This window comes from Octopus bimaculoides, chromosome 21, assembly GCF_001194135.2.
Source record: "Octopus bimaculoides isolate UCB-OBI-ISO-001 chromosome 21, ASM119413v2, whole genome shotgun sequence".
NCBI classification, from domain to species: Eukaryota; Metazoa; Mollusca; class Cephalopoda; order Octopoda; family Octopodidae; genus Octopus; species Octopus bimaculoides.
In genome coordinates, this window is record NC_069001.1 from 36,124,197 (window position 1) to 36,130,757 (window position 6,561).

At 36.6% G+C, this 6,561-nt stretch overlaps 1 protein-coding gene across 2 annotated transcripts in view; it reads left to right on the forward strand.

The window, feature by feature from the left end:
* The window catches only part of LOC106875053 (neuron navigator 3), a 629,108-nt gene that overhangs the window by 448,135 nt on the left and 174,412 nt on the right, over positions 1-6,561 (forward strand). The window lies entirely within an intron of this gene.

Genomic DNA, 6,561 nt, shown 5'->3' on the forward strand with positions numbered 1-6,561 from the left:
ATATATATATATATATATATATATATATACACACATATATCATCATCATCGTCATCCTTGTTTAACGTCTGCTTTCCATGCTGACATGGGTTGGACGGTTTGGCTGAGGACTGGCGAGCCAGAAGGCTGCACCAGGCTCCAATCTGATCTGGCAAAGTTTCTACAGCTGGATGCCCTTCCTAACGCCAACCACTCAGAGAGTGTAGTGGGTGCTTTTACAGACCACCAGCACGAGGGCAAGTCAGGCAGTTCTGGCAACGACCACACTCAAAGGGTGTTTTTTTTTCATGTGCTACCTGTACAGGAGCCAGTCTGGCGGCACTGGCAATGACCATGCTTGAATGTTGTTTTTCATGTGTCACCGGCACATGTGCTAGTAAGGGGATGCTGGCAACGATCACGCTCGAATGGTGCATTTTATGTGCCACCGGCTCGGGAGCCAATCAGCAGCCCTGGCAATAACTATGCTCAGATGTGGGCCATTGCACCTCCACATATGCATATATATATACATATACAAGCAAGCACCATCATCTTGACAATTGGTGTTTTATTTGTTCTGAAAGTCAGAGAGTCTTTTGGGGTTGTTGTTTTTTTTTTGTTTTTTTTTTGCTATTTTATTAGAGTTTGGTTTGTTTTTATGCTATATTCATGTAATTAGGAAAATAATGAAAGATAAAAAATTAGAACATTTTAATTTTTTTTTTTTTGTTTATTTGTCTGGTTTATTAAAAGTTAATGACATAAAAAGCTCCCAAAAGAACAAGCCAAATTGAATGAGTATTTAAAATTACAAGTAACAATTAGTATGTTTATTACTGCTACTACGACGATGATGACTATCACTATTATGATGACAACAATGATGCTGTATTACTACTACAACCACTACTACTACTACTACTACAACCACTACTACTACTGCTACTACTACTACTACTACTAATAATAATAATAATGATAATGATAATAATCCTTTCTACTATAGGCACAAGGCCTGAAATTTGGGGAGAAGGGGACCATTGATTACAAGGACCCCCAGTGTTCTACTGGTACTTAATTTATCGACCCCAAAAGGATGAAAGGCAAAATCGACCTCGGTGGAATTTGAACTCAGAATGTAGCTTAGCATTTCGGCCGGCATGCTAACGTTTCTGCCAGCTCACGTCCTTAATAATAATAATAATAATGATAATAACAATAATAATTATTTTATTGGCCACAAGGGCTCACATACAAAACATTAACTGACATACAACATAAAAGACAAAAACAGGACGATACAAAGGGTTTTATGTGTGAACAATATAAATAACAATTAAAAATTAAACAAATTAAAATTCCTAATAGGGGATGTGCTTTAAGGACCTCGTCGAAAAACCCTCAAAAGCCACAATAATCTTAATAATGTGGTGGTGGCTGTGGTGGTGAACAGTAGGGGATGATGAAAATATTATAGAGTAAAATGTTTATATATAATTATTTCAAGCTGTATTTTAACACAACAACAACATCAACAATAACAGGAACAACACGGAGATGAACATGACTAAACTATTAATGTCAGTTGGGTAACTTCTGAGTAACCTCTCTATATGGAAGCACTTACGCATCATAATATTTTGTTTTTCTAATGGTTTTTATGGAAGGAGGAGAGAGAGAAAAAAATAATAAAGGGTATCTTTTTTTATGTTTCCATTTTTGGGTTTCCTTGGTTTGGCACCAAATATTGAGAAGGAAATGGTTCTTTGCTTCATAGTTTCCAACATCATAATTTTATTGGTTTTTTTTTTTACCGTTTTTTTTACTTTCCAGCATGTTCAACACTTCCATTGTGTGTTTGTGTGCATGTGTGTGTATGCATCTCCGTTTCCATCTCCCGAATTCCCATGGTCCACCTGAGACAATAGCGAAAGACACAGACTCAAAGTTAAAGCAAACTTCTTCACCACATGGCCATTTTTACTCCTTGCATGGTTTATACATAGAACAATCTTAGAATCAGCCTCTTAAAAATTACCATTTTCTCATTCTTAGAACCTAAATGATTGCTTAACTAGTATCTCCTTTCTTGTCGTCTTTGTGTTGGCACTTTCGAGTGAAAATAGACATTTAGAGAAAAAAAAAAAAAAATTTTCTTTTGTCTTAAATTTGATTTTGCACATCAGGTAATTAAAACTTAATTTTAACTTCCCAGCAGAATATTCTAATTTAGTTAATGACTAGAAATTATATCTCAAAGCATGAAAACAAATTACACACACACACATACACATCTACATGCTTGTGTGTTTTTTGTATATACATATACACACATATATGTGCAGAGGCACGACTGTGCAGTGAACAAATTTACTTCCCAATCTTATGAGTTTAGGTTCAATCCCAGTGCTTGACGCCTTGGGCAAATGTTTTCTCTAATAGCCTAAGGTCTTGTGAGTGGATTTGGTTGAGGGAAACTGAAAGAAGCCTGTAGTACACACACACACATATTCACACACACTCACACACACACACTCTCTCTCACACACCCACTCAAACACATACACACATACACACACTCATACACACACTCACACACACCCACTCAAACATACACACACACACACACACACTCTCACACACACACACTCACACACATGCATACATCTACTCACACACACACACGTGTGTGTGTATCTTGTCAGTAAATCATAAATCCGAAAGAGAGGCACAGTCTAAGTTCTAGAGAGCAGCAGTGTATTCCGATAAAGATAGTTAAAGCCGGTCTATGGGGTCCCCCAGAGACTTGCACCCATAAAGCACTTAGCTTTACAGCATCTTTTCAGACAGAGATGCTGTAACGCTAAGCACTGGTCAAGCCGTCCAACCCGTGTCAACATGGACAACAGATGTTAGATGATGATGATGATGATGATGATGATGATGATGATGATGGTGGTGGTGGTAGTGATGATGATGATGATGAAGATGATGATGATGATGGTGGTGGTGGTGATGTTGATGATGATGATGATGATGACTGAACCGTACTCCTAGACAGACTACGACAGGTTGGTCATGTCTGAATTGTCTTCAATCATAAGTCTAGTTAATTCAGAGGGATGGACCCGAGAGTAAACAGTATTTCCATCAACAACAAAGAAATCCTGTCTCAAGCAATGCAAATGATATAAGATATTTCATATTGAGAAAATGGCTTTCGAAACGCTTGTGTAGTTATTGATTCTTTTGTTTTGTTTTTATTTCTGTGTTTGTGCTTTTGGTTTTCGTTAATAAAAATAAGCGTGAGTCAAGGTTATCGCTGTTTCGGAGGCAAGTGACCACAAACCTGCTGCCCACCCCTGTAAATATAAAATTGATTGTATCTGGTGGCTGCACAAGTGTTTGTCTGGAATCAGTTTTGTTGTGTTATCCTCCGATGGGACAATGAATAATGAGAGAGGGGGGAGAGAGGGGAGGAGAGAGAGAGAGGTAGACAGATAGGAGGAAAGAGATAGATAGATATACAGATTGAGAAACTGACATACAAATATAGATAGATGGATTAATAGCTAGATATAGATAGATAGATAGATAGATAGATAGATAGATAAATAGATAGATAGACAGACAGACAGACGACAAACTAACAGATAGACTGAAAGACAGGCATACAAATAGACAGATAGATACACATGCATGAACATACACACACACACACACAATTAAGACAAACAGATTGAGAGTCACGCATCTAAATAGACACACAAACAAACCGATAGATTGAGAGATAAGGAGAAAAACACACAGGCGAAATATGAAATATGTAATAAAGGACAGACATACACACACAAGCAGAGACACCCACCCACGCACCACGCATATATAATAAATACAGACTCATATATACACACAGAAGCAAATAGTCATATTCACCTATACACACACAACCACAAGCACATGTCTACATACACACACATATCTGCATGTGTACACACACTCACAGCTACATGTATACACACACACATAACCACAAGTACATATATATATATATGTATATATATATATATGCACACATATATACTCACATATGACCACATATATCATACGTTATATGTAGTCATATATACGTACAAACACAGACACAACTTCATGTGTACACACACACACACACACACACACACAAAACCATAAATACATAGACATACACACAAGCACACACACACATGCACATGCACACACACAACTATATATACATACACATACACACAAACACAACCTCATGTGCACACATGCACAACGATGTATATATACACAGACTCTCAAACACAACCACACACTCACACACATACAACCACAACTACATTTACTCACACACACGTCTATAACCACGCACACACATACACATACACACACATACCCATGTATATAAATCCTACAATTTATATACAAACAATTGTTAAGAGGAAGACTTGATGGAAATAAAACAAAACGAATTCAATATTTGCCTCATTAATATCGATTTTGTTGTTGTTGTTGTTGTTCTTCTTCTTCTTCTTCTTGTTATCATCGTTGTTGTTTCTGTTGTTGTCGAGGAGGTTTTTGCTTTTTTATTATTTATTTCATAATACAAGTGGAAAATATCTGCTTGGATTCAGACATAAAAATCACTCTTCCATGACCACCACACTGAAAAACTCGATAAGCCAACCCATAAATAAATACACAAATGAAACAAATTAAACAAATAAATAATGGTAAAAGAAATAAAATTAGTAAAAAAAACAAAAAACAAGTTAGTAAATAAATAAAAATTTTTGGAACCATGGAACTCTTAGAGAAGGCCACCTGGTTGAAGACTTATAAATAGCCAAATTCTACAAGGAAACATTAATACAATGGAATGACTAGTTCCATGGAAAATGGTTTTAGACATTCTAAGTACCAATTTCTGAGAGAAATAGAGCAACGGTGCCATTTATGGGTCTCGGAGTGTAAATATCTACCATTTGACTGGGCTTATGGAATTTATGATTTGTTCAAAGAATTTAGTAGGGGATTCTTTTATTTTCTACTTCTAATTTGTTTCAGACATTAGAGTGTGGCCATGCTGGGGCACCACCTTGAAGAATTTTAGTTGAACGAATCAATCCCAGTATTTTTTTTTTCTGTTTTCTTTGTAAAGTCTGGTACTTGATCTATCAGTCTCTTTTGCTGAACCACTAAGTTACAGGGGACATAAACATACCAACCTGTGAGTGGACTGGGTCGATAGAAACACATACGTACACATGTGTGTAAAGAATAAAGGGTAAAGACCCCCTTTGGTCATGAATGACCCATGGGATTGCACCTAGAAAGTTCCCCTCCTAGGCACAAGTCCAGCCAAGGCTGTTTATGGAAGACCATCAGTTGCCCATGCATACCAGCCTCCCTTCTCTGTGCCACCAATGTTGTCCAAGGGAAAAGGCAAAGGGGCCGATACAGCTTGGCACCAGTGATGTCACAATTGACTCTTCAGCTGAGTGAACTAGAGCAATATGAAATAAAGTGTCTTGCTCAAGAACACAACACACAGCCTGGTCTGGGAATTGAGCTCACTACCTCACAACTGTAAGCCCGACCGTCTAACCACTGAGCCATGTGACTTCACACACATATGTATATAAATGGAAAACACACACATATATGTTATTGATAACACCTAGAAGAAGGTGCTTGTTTTCCACTCACCAAAGTGAATGGAGCTTTGGCCAGGAGGAACTGTGTCATCAGACGGTATCCAATGATCACCAGGTGTTTCGACCCTCGACCATAACACCCTTGGTGGTCAGCAGAGCTGGCCAAATCACTGCTCCTCATCATGTCCAGGCTTCCAGCTTAACTCCTTTCTCTAACTCCATAACCAGCAAGCTCTTTCTGTCGCCTCTCCCATCCTACATACAGCTACTCTTCACTCTTTTCCTCTCATAATATCAATTTCATTCAGGTGTTAACCCTGGAGTTTAATCTTATTAAGTTCATCAACAGGTACAGGCTATCAGATACAGCTTCAAATCAGAGACCAAGACCAGATTATTTTAGAAATCATATTTCTGAAAATCCATAAATATCCTTAGAGTTTATATAATTATTAACAAGGTGAGTGAAAGAAGCAAGTTGTTCCATTAAATAAATTCACAATTGTTTCATCGATATTCAATCACAAGAGTATTACTATATTTATTATATAATATACACAGCTATAGATTCCTGAGGTATCATTTATATTGATATAATTGAATATCGATGTTTTGTATTTATGCATAAAATTCCATTCTCCTGAAATGAATATTGATGAAACAATTGTAAATTCATGTAATAAAATTACTTGCTCACTTCATTCTCCCTGTGAATAATATATATATGTGTGTGTGTGTGTGTGTGTGTGTGTGTGTGTATAAATATATATATGTATATATATGAGACAAACTGTTATTAAATAAATGTATGTGTATGTATAAAAGACACTTAATGTAAATAAAATATTTATTAATCAGCCAGTTTTCTTTTGAATAATATAATATATATATATATATA